Raw genomic sequence first — 21,503 nt, forward strand, 5'->3', positions numbered from 1 at the left:
ACCACTCTTATCAGGTACTATAAGGCCCTTCCCAAAAGGTGATCAATTCTACTGTGTAATGTTAATGTTATCCAAATGGTAAGTGTGACCACAACTTTTAAGGCTTTTTAGGAATGGGCCTATACAGTATCACCAAATACATATGCAAATACTCTAAGAGCTTAAATATCTCTAAGAAACCATACACAATTAAAAGGTTTTAATATATTTAATAAATAAGAAAAGCACAAGACAATACTTAACTCAACGCAGTGACAACAGAGTTCAGAATCACAGGAAATACTTAAAAAAAACAACATTGCAGGACAGTATCACATAAATACAGAAAACATCTAGACTAATCTTCCTGTATTCCTATCTGTCTCTAAGAGAAATACTATAATGTAAGTCTTACTTACAGAGCAAATGCAAGTGCTGAATGGATGTTTCTAGGTCCAGAGACAAAAACAAAATGCACAAACATTCTCTCTGAAATAGTTCTTAAATTAATAATACACATTACTCCTTGGTTAGCTAGATGACATCACTATATGACACTTGCCTCTAGTTGCCAGGCTAAACAGATACCAACAGAATTTAATATGTCTCTATGAAAAATACTTATCTCTTAGAAGCTTGCCTGAAACTGGAAGTAGTAAAACAATTAACACTTTTACATTGTAAACCTAATAATTATTTCTGTCTTAAGACAATAGAAAGAAACTCTAGCTATAGACACTTGTCTTCTTGCTGTAACTGACAGATAACACAATCATACACAATTTCAGCTTATTTTCTTGAGGGTTTGCAAGTTAACTCTGTATGTTCCAACTTTTTACTATCAGAACATACATTTTTATAGCCATATATTTTATACACATTTCTGCTCTTTTCCAGCAGGGTACACTGTGGTTACATTCTTGAAGCTCAGTACATAACATACAGTTTTCTTACATTTGTAGGGCAAGCAAACAAATCATATTGCTATCCACAAATAACTAGCTGCCAGCCTTCACAACCTTTTCCACTATTTTCCCTTTTATCTCTGTTCTCAGCTTCTTCTGATTTCCCTATTTGCTCCAATTACAACTGTCTTATCTGTGCCCAGTTTTGTGCCTTATGTCTTCTGTTTTACAGTATATTCCCCTATCTTTGCTAACATTCTTACTCAGAGTCTGCCTGGCACTGCCACATCATCTACATACAGCTGCTTTGTTGATCTGTTCCCTCCAACCTGTTTGCTAATGTAGTTCATCAACAGTATGAACAGCAATGGGTTCAGACCGGAACCCTGATGCACACCCACTCACACTGAGAACCCTTCTCTGAGACCAAACAGTGTTTGTACTTCAGTCATTGGGACCTTGTACATAGTCTGCAATAATTCTAACAATGTTGCAGGAACTTCAAACCACTGCATAACTTCCCAAATAAGCTTTCTTGGGATCTTGTCAAATACTTTTTAGGAATCCCCAGTTGGACTCTTTCCTCATCTCTAGCTTCTTCTAAGCTGTCTGTTTCACTGCAAACACTGGGTCAGCTGTGCTGCATCCTGACCTGAATCTGAATTGCTTCTCTCATTTTACTTGCTACTGCACTGTGTATTCATTCATCAGTCATCCTCTGCAGAATTTTGATGCAGTATGACAGAAGATTGATAACTCTTTATTGCCCACAGTTGTGAATGTCCCCTTTGTTCTTGAACACTGGCACTAAAATGCTTTTTCTTCAGTCATCTGGGATATGCCTTTCTCTCCTTATTGCTGTGCGTACCCTCAGGATCCATTTCACCCTTATCTCTCCCAGCATCTTTATCATATTTGCTATTACATCATCTGAGCCTGTTGTTTTCTCGAACATAGTTTCCTTGATGCTGTTCTTACTTCTATGGTGGACTCTTCCACTTCTCTCATCATAGGCTTTGGTTGGGCCAGTACGGCTTCTGTGAAGGCTGCTGGATGTGCTTCTTCCATCTACATTTGATAACTTGTGGACTGGTGAGCAGGTTGTTGCTGGCATCACTTATGAAGGGTGCCTGACTATCATCTTTATCTTTGTCTGCCTTGTAACCTGATAATAGTTTGTGCCATCTACTGAGTTACTTTCCCGAAGCTTGTGGAGTGCTTCTGATGCCTTATTTGCTATCACAACTCTTTTCCTAGCATCTTTGTTAGCCAACCAATGTTCCTTCCTAGGCTGGACCATATTTGCTACCTCCCACTTTTTCTTGCCCTCCTCCTTTCCGTTGGTAACTGCCAGGACTTATGCATTCCACCACCAGCTTTCCTTCTGTAACTTATTTCCATACCTGGCTCAGCTGCATATATGTTCTGTAGTCCTCAAACATGCTGCTTTGATGTACTGCCATTTGTCTTCCATTCCACCTATTTCCTCTGTTTGTTGAAGTGCTAGAGTCCTGAGTAATTACTTGAACTGTTGTACCTTCTCTCTAGTGAACTTCCAGGTCTTTGGCTTGGTCTCGGTTTACTTTAGAGCCTTCTCTGACTACTGCTTGCAGATAATTGTGGCAGACAGTGGTTTATATTGTGGGCCAGCTGTTTCACTGTGGATGAGTTTGCAGTCATAATTCTAACCCCATGCCCTTTCCTTTCTAGGAGAAAATCTACCTGATTTGCTTGTTGGCCATTCTTGTATGTAATTTTGTACTGTCTTGAACCATGTGTTGGCTACTGTCAGGCTATTTGTCAGACAGAAGTCTAGAATGGCCTTTCCTTTATTCCAGTTGCCTTACCCATGTGGCCCCAGGCAGTCCTCTTATCCTGTTTTGCCTGTCCCAATATGTGCATTTAGGTTGCCCGTTATGAACATAAGTTCATGTTATTCAGCTTAATCTAGCATGTCCTGCAGCTACTGTCTGAATGCACACTCTCCCTCACTCTCACAACCCTGCTGTGGGGCATAGGCTGAGATCATGAATATTTCCCTGTCATTAGGCTGGAAGCTGATTGCTATGACTCTGTCACTAATTCTGATGACATCCCTCATTGTCTTTCAAAGCCTCTCCTTCACCACAATTTCCACAATATTTCCAGTTTGTCCTCCTCCTGAGAAGTAGACTCTGGATCTCAAGCAAGTGGCTTTGCTGCACTAGCCTTGTATTGTTTCCGGGATACATAGGATGTGCAACCTCCTCTTTACCATCATGTCATGCACTTCCAAACTCCATTCTATCAGTGCACCTACATTAAGTATAGCAGTTATTAGTACATGTTTGATTCAGATTCTGAGGCGAGTCGGGATTGGCCAATAATTTGGATGGATTTTCTTTCTCTGAAGCCGTTTCTTCATTGTGTAGCAGTTCTTAGTTCATGTTTGGCAGGTTGATTGGTTTTACGTCCAGCTTTCACTCAGCAGAGTTATGCCAGGTAACCCAAATTGGGCAACTGGACACCAGATGGACAGTAGCTTATTGATCCAGGGTTGTTGGGCTTTATGGTGGGCACACTGGCCAGTAAAGGCACATACATCCTTCCCACTGTTAGCATGGGTCCTGCTGTGCAGGTTGGAGGTAGCCAAATCTTCAACCCACTTGTCACCTCAATTACCCATGCCTATTTAGTGACATTAGTCAATGCGACGGAATCACATGTAGCCATATTTTTACACCATCGAGTGGCTAGCCCTGCCATTAGCTGATAATTTCCCTTGTGGGGTCTAATTTATTTAAGCTAGATTAAACTGTTTTTAATGACTGCCTTGTGACTTTTGTTAACTTTTAAACAGGAACCGTTGTACTTTTGAGGTAAAAAGTTTTTAAAACTGTGGTAAAACTTGTGCTATTTTACATTTGAAGGCTGGGGTAAGTGTTTAAAGGACTTTTTACTGTGTTTTAATGGTGGGGAAAAGTTACTTTTTTACAACATATCTGTTTTACCGACTTTTGCTACAAAGCTTTCCTGGGACTCCTGCATCTTTTTTAGCTTAACCAAAGAACAGCCTACCTATCCGTCAGTTCTACCTTTTTCTCCTTAACAAAAAGAAAAGATTAAGCATCCTTTGCCACCACAACAGGATGATGAAATGCCTCAGTGACTATGCTGTGAACAAAGCTGGTTCCTCAGACCACACTTCTTTTTCCTTGGGCCCTGCTGGTTTTCTCCCTACAGCAGACATGGACCAAAAGTTAAGACACATTCTTTGTGTCCCACTGTATCTGTTAGAGTGCCGTTAGGCCAAGCAGACCCACTCTTGTCCATCCGAGTGGAAGGGGCAGGGAATTTGTCTCTGCTTAGTCAGAAATTGTGTTATATCCATGGAATTCTGATTCAGATTTTGAGGAGAGTCTGGATTAGCCAGTAATTTTGAAGGATTTTCTTTCTCTGAAACAGTTTCTAAAATTAATCTGTTTCATTTGGAAGAAAGTGATGATGTTCTTCGTGTTTCATTGTTGCAGTCATTACATTTGGGTAATCTGCTGACAGGTTGCCCTCAGTCGGCCTGAATTCCAAAGTCTTTGGTCCTGCATTGGTTGCTGTCTCTTCTTCCATGACGTCAGGTCATCAGGGGTATAAAACATGCAGCCGACACCATTTTTTTTAGTCTTTCTTGCCGTGCGGTGCCCGAAGCAGAAGCATTTCGCAAGTGCCGGTCGGCCGACTACTGAAATATTCGAGTTTGAGTTTCAGAACCGAAGTCTTCACTAAAGCTAAGTACCCTGTTAGGGAAACGTTTTTCTTGCTCCGTACCGATGTCAGAAAAAGTTAATGATTGTATTACTTGTGTGAAGCAAATACCTCATAAGGATTTCCATTTATACTGTATTCCTTGCCTAGGCCCTGATCACAATGTGCCTGGCTGTCGGTTTGTGCTAGATTTAACCAATGCACTATTAAGCGTCTGTATATATTTTGCCTCAAAGTATTTTGGAAACAGATTTAACTACCCAGAAATGTCGTCGGGTAGCAATTTAACTACCGGAGTACATAAAAAGCGCAAAGAAAAGGACAGAGAAAGGCAGTCGAGATCCAAAACCGATGACGATGCTTCTCCTAAGCCAGTCGCCGGTTTGCCGGTACTCAGTGAGGCGCTTTCGCAGCTCCTGATACCTGCTACCTTCGAGCCGCAGGCCTCTACCAACATCCTTGTGGAGTCTGGCATGCCGCAAGATACTCAAGGTATTGCACCGATGGATGTTTCTCCCTCGGATGGGTCCATAGCCGCTGAGCAGGCACCGGCTTCTGAGGGTTTATTCAGACCTCAACATTTGTATATCAAACCGACGACAGCTGCAAAACCAAAGACAAAAGCAACTTCTAAAACTAAAAAACCGACGCATGAGCCACGTGCACAGGCCTCTATGCCTAGAAAACAGATGATCAAAATGGCTGAAGACCTTATTACCTTGATCAGGGGTACCCATCCCCCTCCAGATAAGAGGCATAGGCAAGACACTGATTATGAATCTTCAGATCAGGTTTCTATTTCTTCTGATTCCTCTTCTGATCAGAAATTGTCTGTACCTCCCTATGAGGATTCTGATGCAGAGGAGTCTGTACCATCTGCATCTCCTCCTGAGGATTATTCATTTGGAGAAACCTTGCATACTTTGAGGGAGCATTTTCACTGGGAGAGTCAAGACTTCTCAGAATCAAAAAAGAGGCTCAGGGATTTCCTTCTTCTCCCTCAGCACAGACCTTTAGCCATTCCCCCTGTTTTAGACATTGTGGATGATGTGTTTTCGGAGTCCAGCTTGACCCCTGACTCCTTACCTTCAGCTCCTAGTAAGCCTGACAGATATTACAGGGTCCCTGACTCTCATAATTTTTTTATTTAGAAACCCTGCTGCTGATCCTGAAACTGTTTTACAGGGTCCAAAGGGAGTTAAGGCCTAAACAGCAAAAAAATCCTACCCCCCCCCCCCCGATAGAGATTCAAGAGCACTGGACAGATGTGGGAAAAAGGTCTATACATCTGCAACCTTGGCAATCAGGGCCTTAAACTGTCAATTTCATATGCTTAAGTACCAACAACATGTTATGGGATTGTTGAAACAGAAAATGATGATGATTTTTGAATGTGCAGAAAATAAAGAATTGCAGGAATTATTGCATGCAGCTTAACAGGTTGGAAAGCATATTTTGCAATGTGGTTTTGACTCATTAGAGGCCACCTGTAGGGCCGCAGTTACTGGATCTGTGATTAGGAGGCATGCCCGGCTAAAGGAATAAATCCTGCCTGATCATGTTAAAGCTAAATTGCTAGATGTACCTTTACAGCATGATTCTCTGTTTGGTATTAAGACAGAAGAGGTTTTAAAGAAAATGGAAGACAAAGCTAAGTCTATGCAAACTGTTAAAGACCTTTTTACAAGTGCAGCCACCAAGATTCAGTAGACACTGGCCTACAAAAAATTGGTCCTTTCCTGTGTCAGACAGAGCTCAAAGGGGCAAATCCAGACGCCCTAAAGGTTCCAGATACCAAGCGTAGGATTCATACAGGTCAAAGCAATGGGGCGCTTCTACCTCCAAATATGGAGGAGATAAAGTGCAAACCTACAGAAAACAATCCCAACGACTTCCCTCTGCCTACACCAAGCACTTATTTTTTGGCAGCACCCATAGGGTGAAAATTAGCACTTTTTGCTCAAAATTGGCAGTTAATAACCCAGGACAAGTGGGTGTTAAACATAGTATCACAGGGATACAGATTCCATTTCCACACTCTGCCAATGACAAATGGTTGGCCAGATCTCCCAAAAAATCAATGGGCAGAGTAACAGAAACAGGTTACGTCCCTCATGAATATGGGGGCCATTCAGCCAGTGCCAGAACAGGAAAAAGGACAAGGTTTTTACTCAGGACTGTTCTTGGTACCCTGGCGGCCAATACTGGATTTATCGATTTTGAACACATACCTGGACATTCCAAAAATCAGAATGCTGACTTTGCAGCAGCTTCTGCCCATGCTGGGCAAGGATGCCTGGCTGGTGACATTAAACCTAAAAGAGGCATACCTGCATGCCCCAGTAAGACAATCATGCAGAAGATACCGCCGATTCAAGGCTGGCTTAATGCATTACCAGTTCTCTGCACTGCCCTTTGGCTTATCTACTGCACCCAGGGTCTTTACGAAGTGCCTGGCACCAGTAATCGCATTTTGCAGACAAAGAAGTATACAAATATATCCTTACTTGGATGACTGTCTCATTCAAGCAGAGAACAAGGACATTCTTTTTCGACATCTGGTGTTTGTGAAAAGGCTTCTAGCATGCCTAGGGTACACAATAAACGAAAAGAATTCACAACTGGTACCCTCTCAAAAGATAACATTCCTGGGTGCAAGCTTGAATACAACTGCCCAGATGGCTTACCTCACACCAGACAAGCAAAGGCAACTGACTTCTTACTTCAGACTGATGGCAACAAAAACCCAATTATCTGCAAGACAAATTCTGCAGGCTCTGGGCTTCATGGCGTCCTGCATCCTACTGATTCCATATGCAAGACTGCATATGAGGAAACTTCAATGGTACCTAAAATGTTTATGGAGTCAGCATTCTCACAGTCTGGAGGCAATGATTCCTCTCATTCCCTGCCTACAACAGGAGCTTCTATGGTGGGCAAAGATATGTCACCAAAACATGGGACGGGCCTTCCACTCTACCCCCTGCCAGCCAAACCATAACAACAGGTGCATCAGATTATGCCTGGGGGGTCCACATGGCAGGAAGATGCATTCAGGGTATATGGACCCCAAAACAAAGGCATCTACATATCAACCAGAAAGAGATGCTAGCTGTTCAAAATGCCCTAACAGCCTTCAGGGACTTACTTCATCTAGGACAACTAATGATAAAGATGGACAACACCACAGTCATGTGGTATATAAACAAGCAAGGGGGCACACACTCATACTCCCTTTGCAGATTAGCCATGGCACTGTGGGACAGAGCTTTGACCTACCAAATACATCTTCAAGCTCAATTCCTGCCAAGAAAGCAAAATATTCTAGCAGACGATTTAAGCAGAAACCTTATGGATCCTCACGAGTGGAAACTAAATCCACAAGTCTTCAGCATGATAACAGAGAAATGGGGGAGCCCAGATATAGACTATTTGCCTCTCCTCAAAATTATCAATTGAAAAGATTCTGCACAAGGACTTATCACAGACAAGCATGGAAAGTGGACGTCCTATCCTTCAGTTGGAAAAACTTATCAGTTTAAGCCTTTCCTTCTCTGCCTCTTCTCCCCAAGGTCTTTCTAAAAGTCAGACAAGAGAAACCAAAGATGATATTAATTGCTCCGGACTGGCCCCGCCAATACTGGGACCCAATCCTAAGGAACTTGTCTCAATACCCAGCTTGGACCTTACCTCAAAGACCTCAACTACTCTCCCAGCAAAACAATCAGATCCTGCACAATCAACTACAGACACTGAATCTGGCAGCATGGCTGATCATGTAGTTATACAAACAACACCTTTCAGTAAAGCTGTGATGGATGTCATTTTGGTAGCCAGAAGGCCTAGTACTAGAAAATCTTATGCCGACAAATGGAAGAGATTCTGTGCTTGGAATCAAGCACAAGTAACTGATGCAGCAGTACCAAATATTCCTCAGATATTACAATACTTAACTGAGATGCTTGACAAAGGTCTATCTTTCTCATCAATTAAAATCCATGCCTCTGCCATTTCGGCTCATTACAATACAGAGCCACCAATCTTTTCTGATCCCTTACTAAAGCAGTATCTTAGAGGAGCCAAAAATGTATGGCCTCCTAGAAGATCACCATTACCTGCCTCCATTTGAACCAGCTGCTACCGCTGATATAAAGTTCTTATTTTGGAAAACAGCTCTGCTTCTAGCAATTACTTTAGCAAGAAGAGTTTCAGAGCTACAGGCCCTCATGGCTGTAGAGCCTTTTATCATATTTTACCCAGACAGGGTGTCTCTGAGGACAAATCCTACATTTATGCCTAAGGTGGTTTCCAGTGTGGCTCTTAACCAAATAATTCATCTACCAACCTTTTATCCAAATCCGCAGAACAAGGGAGAGAGAATTCTGCATTCCTTGGACGTACACAGACCACTAAGATTCTACTTGAGCAGGACTGAAGCTCTAAGAAAAACTGAGCAATTACTAGTGTCATATGCTGCAGGATCAGAAGGAAAGGCTATTTCAAAGCTGACATTTTCAAAGTGGAAAAGCCACTGCATCCGTTTCTGCTACTTACACCATGGTAAACCTGTGCCCAAGGGCATTAGGTCTCATTCCACCAGAGCTGCAGCTACTTCAGCAGCCTTTCTCAGAGGAGTACCAACCAAAGACATTCTAGAGGCTGCTACTTGGAGTTCTGTTCACACCTTTCCAAAGCATTATCATTTGCCTCTCTAAGTCTAGGGCAGGCTTTGCCACTGCAGTTCTGCAGGGCCATATAGCCGCACCTAATGCTGTTTTTCTCCAGCCTCCCAACCATAGCTTTGGGATTCTACCCAAATGTAATGACTGCAACAGTGAAACACGAAGAACATAGTACAGTTGTGTACACTTACCATAAATGTAGATGTTCGAGTGTATTCACTATTGCAGTCCAGGTTACCTTCCCGCCATCCCCCTGTCATTCTGGAGTTTATCTTTCCTTCTTTATCTTCTACAACCTATGTGGTGTATTTGCTTGTAGATGAAGGTAAAGTTTATATTTATGCATGTATACATACATATATATATTTTGCTACCTTTTTGGGGGCACCTGACATCGGGGGCAAGAAAAACTAAGAAAAATGGCATCGGCTGCATGTTCTATACCCCTGACGACCTGACGTCATGGAAAAGGAGACAGCAACCGACGCAGGACCCAAGAGTTTGGAATTCAGGCCAACTGAGGGCAACCTGTCAGCAGGTTACCCGAATGTAATGACTGCAACAGTGAATACACTCGAACATCTACATTTATGGTAAGTGTATACAACTGTACTTTTCTCAGTGCCTCAGGAAGTAGTTTAATTTGTTACAACTGGAATTTCCAGACCCTAGTCCTATTCCTCCTCTTCTGTCTGCTTTGGAAGTTGTTTTTGTCATAACCTGCAATTTCCCTGACAGCTCGCCTGCTACACCCAAGAAAGCAGATAGACTTTATAAACTGCCTCAGTATTTTCATTTTAAATATCCTGAAATAAGTATTTTTTCTGTTAAGTTGTAATTTCTTCTTTAAGAACAGAAATGAACGTGGCTATATTAATGAGAGTATTTTTTAATGATCTAATGAGTGTAATATAAAAAGGGTTCTGAAAGAAACTCAGCCATAATGCATTTCCCGTTTGTGCAAAGGGACTTTGTGTCCACCACAGCAGTTCTTGGAGAAAGAGAATCAACCACAGTGAAAGAAGAATACTAGAAGTAGAAAGCTGGAAATTGCTCCTAAACGAGAAATTCAGAGATGGCTACCAACAGAGACAGTTTCCAACAGTATAATACTGAGCTAAAGGTGCTTGCTTTGCATTTGGATTATCAGGCTAGGTGGGTTGTTCCCACCAGGTTTGAATGACAGTTTATAATTGACCAATAAGAATGAAGTGGTTGCTATTTAAATGTATTATGTGATCGTGCTTTTTACACAGATGAAGGCAATTCAAAAAACTGCAATTCATGTTAAAGCAATTACATGACATTTTATGCATATTTACTTATATAAGAAAATCATTGTGCTTCCCCTTGATGTTCATTGTAGTGTATGCCATTTATGACAAGTTAAGACAGTAGTGTTGTTATACATAAGCCCATGTTATTAAAACCTGTCTTTAATATCTAAATTCAGCAGGCTGCTTCATCTTATATGAAGATTATAGATTGTATGTCTAGATTTACTAAAATCATACATTACATAACTGTTGTGCTTTTTTTTTTTTTGGCTGTTGCTTAGTTATTTGAGAAGACCACAAGCTGCAATGATTATTCTTATTAACTCCTTCCAAGTGTGTTTATACAGTCCATAGACTTTAAATTATGAGACCCTTCTGGTTTCTTATTTGTTAGAAGTATATTTCCAGCCTTACAAACACACACGTCAGTACTTCAAGCATGGGCAACAATGCCCATCCAGTTTTGCCAGAATACCATTCACTAGTTCATGAGTGCGTTTCCAACCTGTTCTTAAAATATCCAAACCAGTATTTGTCCTGTTCATTTTACCAGCCTGTTCCATGCAGTAGCCACTGTGCCAGAAACTACTCAACACATCTTCCATTCCCACAGATATTTCCACGAAGGAAATCTGATGACTCTCTAGCACTTCCAGGCAACCCCAAACACCCCTAGAATCAGCTATCCCCATATGCCCAACACGTCAGAGCAAGCTCACCTCCCAGGCCACTGCAAAGGGTACTGCACAAGACCAAGTGCTCTTAGTCTTTCAAAATAACTCAGACTTCCACTCTTATGCAAGTCCTTAATGTGTTTGGACCAAAATACATTTTAAATATAAAATTGTGCTTATTATTTATTTATTTATTTTTTATCAAGGATCAACTTAATGAGCTAAACAAAGTGTTGGGAGACCATCAATATGTGCACATGTGGTTTAAAACAGCCCTTTTCTTTTATATTTATTTATTTATTTTTTTAAACCAAAAACTTCATTGCCGAGAATCATCTTGGAGGCTCTTCATAGCCTTTAAGCATTATCGTCACTGTCTCCGTTACCATAGCAACCTGGGAGCATCTGTTTCTATTAAATTTCACAATGCACCTGAAGCAAAGCTTCACTTCGCTGCAACTTCAAGCCTTAATTCCCTCCCTTTGAGCAAGGCAGCAGCCAGGAAAAGAACAGAGATCAAATAGATAAAAAAAAAAAAAACCTCCCAACAAGCTACAACAAGAGATGACACATTCTTCCAGCCTTCCAGCCTTTACTAGCCAAGTAAATCACCCATTTGCTAGAACAATTAGCAAAAAACATTATATCAAAAACCTGGCCCATGTTTCTGCTAGTAAATTGCTTGGTCTTGTCCACCCGGATGCAATGGGTACAGTGCCCAAATGGGAAACACCCAAACAGATGATCCTACATCAGTGTTGTTTGATGCTGTATCTGAACATCCAAAAACCCAGTTTTGTAATGACTGAAAAAAGGACTTGCATATCAGAATCATTACTACCTATGGGCGCAATGCACATAATTATTTGCAGAATTGGAACATCCTAATGGGGGACGTCAGGCTTGCCGATATGTTACCAAAGAGATGCCCTTTTGGGTATAGGAGAGGTAGAACATTGGGTTATTTTTTCAGTCATTACAAAACTGGGTTTTCAGATGTTCAGTCACAGCATCAAACAACACTGATGGGGGATCATCTTTTTGGGTGTTTCCCATGTGGGCACTGTACCTGTTGCATCCGGGTGGAGAAGACCAAGCAATTTACTAGCAGAAACACAGGCCAGGTTTTTGATATAAAGTTTTTTGCTAATTGTTATAGCGATTGGGTGATTTACTTGGATACCTGCTCATGTTCTGCATTTTATGTAGGCCAAACTTCGAGACCTGTGAAATTCCGCATTAGTGAACATGTTAGTGATATTAAAAACAAAAAAAGCAAGTAGTGCCTTGTATAAGCATGTTCTGAACCACCCTACAGCCAATTTCAGATTCACTATTATTGATATAGTCATTGGTAAGAAAGGAAATAAGGTTGTTTGGCATAATATATTAAATTCAAAAGAAAGAAAATGGGTTATCAAACTGGGGGGGGAGGGTTATTCCTCCCTGGGCTTAATGAGCAATTGCGACCAATCATGTTCTGTTGCCAATTAAATATTTTACATATAATGTGGCTATTTGTGGAAGTTTTGTTACACTGAGGAAAGCTATGTAATCTTTGCCAAAACTGGTGCCGTACCTGCTGAGGCTGTTTTCTGTGTTAATCAAACAGTACTCAAAGCTATGATACATGCCATAACTAATATTAACTGTGTTTAGACAGAATAATAATGACATTTGTACTAGCTGCCAGACACTGCTCCATCCACGCACACCATATCAGGATTAATGAAACAGCACTCAAAGCTATAATACCTGCCGTAATTGTTATTAACTATGTTTAGACAGAATAATAATGACTTTGTACTAGCTGCCAGACACAGCTGCATCCATGCACACCATATCAAGATTGATAAAACAGCACTCGTAGCTGTGATACCTGCCATAATTGATATTAATTATATTTAGACAGAATAATGATGACATTTGTACTAAGAGCTTGCTACTATTATTTAACCAGGATATACATGACATTTCTAAATCATACTTTAACTGAAGAAAGCATTAGTCTCCATGACAGCATTTTGTTTTCAAAACACTCTACTGTTACTGCTATTATATACGATGTTAATTTGTTACATTTGAGTCTGAACTCTGATAAATGGCACCTTGTTAAATTAGTTAATTAATTACTTAAATTATTATAAGTTAAATCAATGATGAACAAGGTAAGTATTTGTTGAATTCAAGTAGGGGAATAGAAACTTCTGTTTGTATTATATGTTGCTTTGTTTGGCTTATATATAATGTAAATAGAAACCAGTCTTGACTTACCTTTGTTTATGACGAATTATTCAGACTCTTTGGACATTCTGAATAAATCATTACTGTTTCTCAGTATTTTAAGAAACCCTACTTTTTTTTTTAAATAAATACAGATGACAAGTGATGTACCATATCAGTTGATACTTTGAGAGATGTAGTTGTAAGAATTATTTTTTTGGGACAGCTGTCTTAGAATCATTTTTTTGATTCTTCTTTCTAGCGTCAGTTCAAGGATTTGTTTCTTTTATTTTTTTAAGAGTAGGGGCCATCTATTCCATTTCTTCTGGATAGACACTAAGTTGTTGTTTTTGATAAATATAGTAGCTTCTTCTAAGTCATTAAAGGTTCTCATCTCATTGGCAAAATGTATTTTTATCTTGGCTGGAAAGGCCAGCTGTGCTTTAATGTTGTTTTGTTTCAACAGTTTTATTATTGGCCAAACGTTTTTCCTTTGTTCTAGTATTCTGGAAGAATAATCATTGTCAGACCTCATCAGGCTTTGATTCTATTTTAAGGGTGATTTTCTCCAAGCAGATTTTAATATTAGTTACTTGTCCAGAAATGAAAGAAATATTTATCCTATGGATCTAGGTGGTGTATTTTAGTTAGAAGCAGGTTTCCTCAGTGCTCTATGCACCCTTTCATTTCCAAATGAAAGTCCCTCTTTAAAGTCTAAAAATTCAGGAATCCAGGTTGTTAAGAATAAAATAATGTCTTCACCTTCAGTGTTTTCAGGCAGACCAAAGATCCTAATGTTATTTCTCCTTTCCCTGTTTTCGAAGTCATCTATTTTGTTAAGCAGCCATGTATTCTGTTTAAGCAGAAATTCTTTTTGGAATTCTTCCTCTTTGAGTCTCCCTTCAATGTCATTTAGAGAAGTCTCTATATTTGTTATTTTTGTATGGTGTTGCTGTAATAGTTCTTTGAGTATCAGTCTGTTTTTGAGACTTCAGTGTCATTTAGTGAAGTCTCTATATTTATATTTGTATGGTGTTGCTGTTATAGTTCCTTAAGAGTATCAGTCTGTTTTTGAGAATTTAATTTGAGGTTTTCTAAGTCATTGTTAAAGCCATCCAGCTTCAAAGATAGTTCCTGTAAGGTAGATGTCATCAATTGCAGTTCTTTTTTCAAAGCAGCATCTGGATGTGAATTCCTTGAGTTGTTCATATTCAGTGACTCAATATATCTCTAAGTTACTTGACAGTAAATTTTTTGTACGTTTCCACCAATATTGATATTTATATATTTTAGTAGTTTATCTATAGATTTCTGATGTTTTAAACTTGAAAATAAAATTTTCCAATATTATACTAGTTTATGGAGTTCTCAAAATTCACTGCTCTCAGTTGACCATCCAGGCTCCACCGCCTCCCGAACATCTGAATTTTGATCTCTACAATGGTGTCCATATATAATATAATATAATATATATATATATATATATATGTATATATATATATATATATATATATATGTATGTATGTATGTGTGTGTATAGATGTATATGTATATGTGTGTGTGTGTGTATGTATATGTGTACACACACACACCTAAAAAGATTTAGGTCCATAACAATGGTAAAACATGTCATGCCTGCAGGTGGTGGGATTTGGCTTTGTTGGCCCAAATACCTCAGTAGAGACTTAAAGTAAACATTCAGTGGCATCTGGAAGTCCTGTATGTCATCAATGTGTTTCCTTCATTGGAGATTTAAGGTATTACCAGTGAAGGTTATGGTTTATTGTGGTCTTTTTTATTTTACCTGTGTTTTTTTTCCTGAGTAATCATTTTGCTTGTTTTTTATATTATTTTTTCAGCCTCGTCAGAAATTTCCTTTGTTTTGTACCATTACATGTATTTCCTTGCCCTTTTTTATACTCATTTTTTCTTGTAAACTTTGTCCTTTTATGCTTCTGCCCCTTACTTCTTTCTCCACTGAAATTAACCAGCAAATGAGTTATTTCTTCCTTGTAGCTGTGGTGGGAGTGACGGATGCATTTAAGGTGGAGGTGGGGTGGCATCAAGGATCAGCTCTGAGCTGTGTCTTATTTGCAATGGTGATGGACAGGTTGACAGACGAGATCAGACAGGAGTCCCCGTGGACTATGATGTTTGCAGATATGACATTGTGATATGTAGTGAGAGTAGGGAATGGGTGGAGGAGACCCTGGAGAGAAGGAGATATGCTCTAGAGAGAAGAGGAATGAAGGTCAGCAGGACTAAGACAAGAATATATGTGTGTGAATGAGAGGGAGGATAGAGGAATTGTGAGGATGCAACAAGTAGAGGTGGTGAAGGTGGATGAGTTTAAATACTTTGGGTCAGTAGTTCAGAGTAACGGTGAGTGTGGAAGAGAGGTGAAGAAGAGAGTACAGGCAGGGTGGAGTGGGTGGAGAAAAGTGTCAGGAGTAATTTGTGACAGATGAGAACCTGTAAGAGTGAAAGGGAAGGCCTACAAGAGGGTAGTGAGACCAGCTATGTTATATGGGTTGGAGACAGTGGCATTGACAAAAAGGCAGGAGTTTGAGCTTGATGTGGCAGAGTTAAAGATGGTAAGATTTGCACTGGGTATGACGAGGTTGGACAGGATTAGGAATAAGTATATTAGAGGGTCAGCCCAGGTTGGAAGGTTTGGAGACAAAGCCAGAAGAGGCAAGATTACGTTGGTTTTTACATGTGCTGAGGAGGGATGCTGAGTATATTGGGAAAAAGATGCTAAGGATGAAGCTACCAGGTAACAGGAAAAGAGGAAGGCCTAAGATAAGGTTTATGGATGTGGTAAGAGAGGACATGCAGGTGGTTGGTGTGAGAGAGCAAGATGCAGAGGACAGGAAGAAATGGAAACAGATGATCCGCTGTGGCGACCCCTAACGGGAACAGCCGAAAGAAAATGAGTATATCTACATTTTTACTAATTGAGCTGGTTAGTAAAAAAAAAGCTGCCATTATTTCGTTTATTCATTCATTCTGGCCTTACTGGGTGCTAAACACAGAAGTACAAGACATTAGTGGTTACACTAAAGCATAATCAGTAATTTGAGATTTGTACAACTTCTTTAAATTGATCGAAATTGTCCTATTTCAGAGATTATATATATCAGATGTTTTTGGGGATTTAACATTTTAGCATGTATTGAATTTTGAGTTTTGTATTAGTTATCAAACATTTATAATTAGACTTGAGTGTCTTTAGGATGTTGATCACTTTTCTGTCAAGAAGCTGGTCTTACTGAAAGTGTTGTTGTGGTGATAGACTTTCTGCTGTAGATTCATCTGAGTGAAGCATGGTGTACCCATGAACTACCACATAGCTGGTAGTCTACTTAATGCCGAAAATGTGATGAGACCTTGGGACACAGGTGAACAGTAGTCTCTCCTTTGATAATCACATCGCCACAGTGGTCAGGAAATCCTTCTACGTGGCTCATCTCATCACAAAAGGATTCTCATCCAGAAAACAAGAGGTCATTGTTCCCCTCTACTCATCACTCAGTAGACCCATTATAGAGTACAACACACCTTTTGGTATGTACCTCACAAGACATCTACAGCAACTGGAAAGGCCACAGAAATACCTCACAAAGAGGATTACTGGCCTCAAACAGATGCCCTACACAGACCGTCTCAAAAAACTACAGCTTTACTCCATGGCATATCGCCTACTCAGGGGCGATCTCTGCCTAACATGCAAAGCTATGTCAAACCCAGAACTGTTGGACATGCTCCACTTAAAGAAATCACAGTCTCTCCGAGCTACATGCTCTAGGGACCTAAACCTTGTCACCACAATAAACAGAACATGCTGGAGGGATAGATTCCTGTCCCAGAGACTTCCCATACTCTGGCACAGACTACCTATCTATGTCAAACAGAGCTCCTCATTAGCACTGTTCAAGAAAAATCTTGATGATTGGATGGGAAATGGGAAATTCACCCCAAGGATCACTTCTGTGGCTCTGCTAGACAGGGGCACAGGAAAATAATTTTCTTGGGTGACGAAAGCCAGGGTACATTTTTTGGCTAGGCTTATATAGGTCCTAGGGCCAATAGCCTAGTACCTACCTATGAAACTATAAGTAAAACTGTAGGCTAGAACTTTTAATGCATAGTTGGGGAAATGGAACATGGACACTCAGATACTGTTATGAACAATAGATAAGTAATTTTTTAAAATTATTTTAGGTTCGTTTTACTGTTTTTCCTGAAATTAAAAAACAAACAAACACGTTAGCTGCATCTCCCTGCGCATAGCTTATCTTCATTATTTCTGCTGTTTTCGACTTTTTCAGTTTAGAACTGTCTACATCCTCATCCACTGACATGCCATCATAGCTGACCATGAAGTACCTGACTGCTTCATTTTACCTTAAATTTCCCCAGTACTACCCTCCAGGGCTAGGACTGCACCAATGGTGAGTTAAAGGGGAAGCAGCCTGAAGCATAACATATGATGGTCCTGCATGCCATTTCTTTTTTTGTATGCCCTAACTGATTGGAACTTGTGATGCATGTGCATCACCACACATACTATCAGTTAGTTGACCACCTTTGTTTTTAGAAGTTTTTAAGCATCTGTAGAATGGTACTGCTTTTAGATGCTGTGCTGTTATAGTCGTCTGTAATTACTTTTGAAATTTGAAGGAGCTTAGTACTGTTTAAAAAATGTGATGCAGTCTATTAAAGTACATTACATGATGCCCAAAACAGCAGAAGCATATGAGTATTTTTATTTTGTCAGGGAAAGACAGAATTCTGTTCTTTAATAAAATGTGACCAGCAGAGTGAAAGAAATTCTGGAGTTTTTTTCCCCTTTAGGCAGGAAGACAATGCATTTTGTTGTAAGCCTTATGATAGGTCTAAAGTATTTCATTTTGTAGCAGGCTTCAAAGATTAAGCTACAATATTATTAATGCTTTATGAGCCAGATGATTTTGAGAGAGGTGATGCAGAACACTTTGGGAATGACAGTACTGAACAGCTCTGAATGGTAGTCAATCTGTCATACTGAGTAGATTAGAGTAATGCAGGGCTATAATGGTGAATGAAGATTGAGGTCTTTCTGCATGAAGCAGATGTGAATGCAGAAATGCACTTGTTGGTTTCTCAGAACTCATTGTGTAAAGCAGACAAGAAATAAATATGACAGTATTAGACTGGATGTGATGGCTAAAGCAGTTACTTTTGTATACTGAGAGAAGATTAAACTTGACATATATCTCTGGACTGCCACCCTCTTTGATTTTTCTGCCATAAATCATCATAATGTGTGATTGACTCTAAAAGAAAATTGGAAAGGTTAAAGGGGGAAGAAGTGTGAACAGGAAAAAACAAAACACTGATTCTTTGGAATGAAGTTCAGTAACATTTTACTACTTTTAGCTATATGCTTTGTTAAAACAGACATTCTGTGTATGTGCCAGTTGAGAGCAGGTGACTGAAAAAAATATAATTTTATATCATATTTCTTGGGCAACATTTTTATCCATCTGTTTACAACCCATTTTTGCACATGGTGTCGGGGTGTCACTTCACCAGTGACAATCCTCTAGAGATATGATAATTTATCATTTATTTACCAGTTAGATGGACTGGTCTGAGGACCTTTTTCAGTTAAAACTAGACAACATTATTTTATCATTCATATTGCTTTAGTAAACCATGCTCATGACTTCTTATTCTGATTGTTATTCTTATTGTGATTTTTACAATTTATTTGTTTCGGCTGCAGCCAAGGTAATTGGAGCAGAGTGACAAGAGTCTTGCTTGCTTTTTAATTTATTCATGTGCCAGGAAAACAGACTAGGAGCTGGGAGAAGATGTATACATATATTTTTAAAAGCATCAACTGTATTAGTTATAATGAAATCTGATCAAGGTTGTAAGAAAGTGGAAAAGTAAGGCTATGGTGTCACTGAATAGTTTTTTCTGTTGGTCCCCAGTGTAGTGTCAGGGGAAACTGCTGAATACCACGTGCTGCCTGCCTCTGGTGCGGTGCATCTTTTTGTCACCCTGTTCATTGTACTGTAGGTTATCATAAGCTGCAATTGTAAAGGGTGGTCCTGTTAGGTCCACCTTGTCCATTTATCACGCAAGTAAATAATAGAAAATGTTGCTTTTCTTTTTGCAGCTGATCTGTATTTTAAAGAAAGAAAGAGACATAATGGGATTAAACACCGACAGCCGTCCTATTCCTTTTTAGCTGCATATACATGTGAGCATTAATCTAGTTCAGTTAGCAGGAATGTTGTGATTTTGGCCAATTACCTTTACTGATACAAGTGTTAAAGTTAGTACAGTCATCATTTTTATTCCAGCTGTAGCAGAAATTGTAGCTGACCTGGTTCTCATCTTTTGCAGCTTTCTCATCTGCAGAAACCCCCATATGGAGAGGCTTGAGAGCTAAAATAAGCTACTGCATATTCACTCCCTATTCTGCCATGTGGGTATTGTTGCAGTGTGTACGGGTATGATATAATGTTACTTGTACAGAGCCCTTGTTAGTTTATCATCAGAAAGCATTCACTACCACGTTACCCAGTTTTGCTGTTTGAAGTCAGTAACAATTGAGGCAAAAAAACATCCAGACTTCACTTTGAGGAGACCCCCTGCAGTAAGTAATGGTTTGTGTTTCCTCTTGAATTATTTCGTTTATAGATTTTGATACCCTTGAGTTCATCCTCCCTTGTGGGTGCAATTTTCCCCTGCTACTATGCACTACAGAGTGAAATGTCTTGCTCTCCAGATCGTTTTCTTTTTACACATTTTGGAGCTTAAGCCTAATATGTGTTGTATGAAAATTCCCATGTTCCATGCTTAAGAAGCTGAAACCTTGTAAATACTTATGCGATCATCATGTCACCAGGCAGGAAGTGCTCCACTGCTGTTCTTACTGCTTGGGAGGGAGGATGTAATATGGAGGAGTGTCAGAGGTACCACTGATATATAAAAAAAATGTTCCGAAACCACAAGCTGGATAATACAAAAAAGACTCACTTTATTTGCTAGTATAAAACTTTCTCATTAAAATGCTTCCTCAGGCTAAACAGTTTCAAGGCTAATGGGCTGTGCTCTTATTTAGATTATAAAATGGTGCCATTAGCCTTGAAACTCTTTAGCCTGAGGAAGCATTTTAATGCAAAAGTTTTACTTACATGATTTCGGAACATCTTTTTTCTTACATTTGGTGTACTGCTGGTGTAGCTTTGTTTTTTGAGAGGTGCCATTGATGCAGTCTAGCAGGATAAGGAGGCATGAGGAACATGAGACCTTTCTTAGATTTGGTAGAAATACTGGTTTTGGAAAGTTTACACTGCAGGGATCAGCTGCAAAGTTACTTGTTTGATCCCATGTATGAGTTAGAGCAGATAAGGTGTGGGAGCCAAGGACCATGGATGAAGCCTCCTCTGTACAAGTCAGCAAGAAAGGTGACTTCAGACTTTAGTTTGTGAGCTCACCAACTAATATGTACAGAGATTCTGTAGCTTATTTAGGGTGGGGTGAGAGAGGCAACTGCCTTGGGTGCAAAGCGTTAGGGGGTGCAGTCGGGTGGGGGCATTGATCTTCCCAAATGCTGTTTAGTGCAGTGGTACATTTGTGGTCAAACGTGGCACTGTAGTACTCAGTGTGTGGTCTTAACTGTAGCAACTGCTTCAAACATTTTAAAAGTGAAATAAAATCCCTTTTTTGAAAGCTAAAATCTGAGTGCTGTAACTCTCCATGCAGGCAGGTTATAAACTGTTACAACTGTTTGCTACATTTGTAAAAAGCAGTCTGATATAGTTTAAAAGAAGAAAGGATTTTTTGTAAAGTGAATTGTAAGGCAGGAGGTTTGGGGGACAGGACACATAAATGGGATCTGAATAGCTGAGGCAGGAGGGAGGAGAGGTGTGTCATGAATCTGGTTTTCCTGGTTGGTGTGTCAGTAGAAGGAAGGAACGTATTTATTTATTTATTTTGCTTTTCACTTCTTAAAGACCTGGTATG

At 39.8% G+C, this 21,503-nt stretch overlaps 1 protein-coding gene across 1 annotated transcript in view; it reads left to right on the forward strand.

Annotated features, from left to right (window-relative positions):
* Window positions 1-21,503, forward strand: part of IPO11 (importin 11) — a gene marked incomplete in the record, with an annotated part of 3,749,854 nt that overhangs the window by 1,485,452 nt on the left and 2,242,899 nt on the right.

Source organism: Protopterus annectens, chromosome 2.part2, assembly GCF_019279795.1.
Source record: "Protopterus annectens isolate FY-2018-M chromosome 2.part2, PAN1.0, whole genome shotgun sequence".
Classification (NCBI taxonomy): Eukaryota; Metazoa; Chordata; order Ceratodontiformes; family Protopteridae; genus Protopterus; species Protopterus annectens.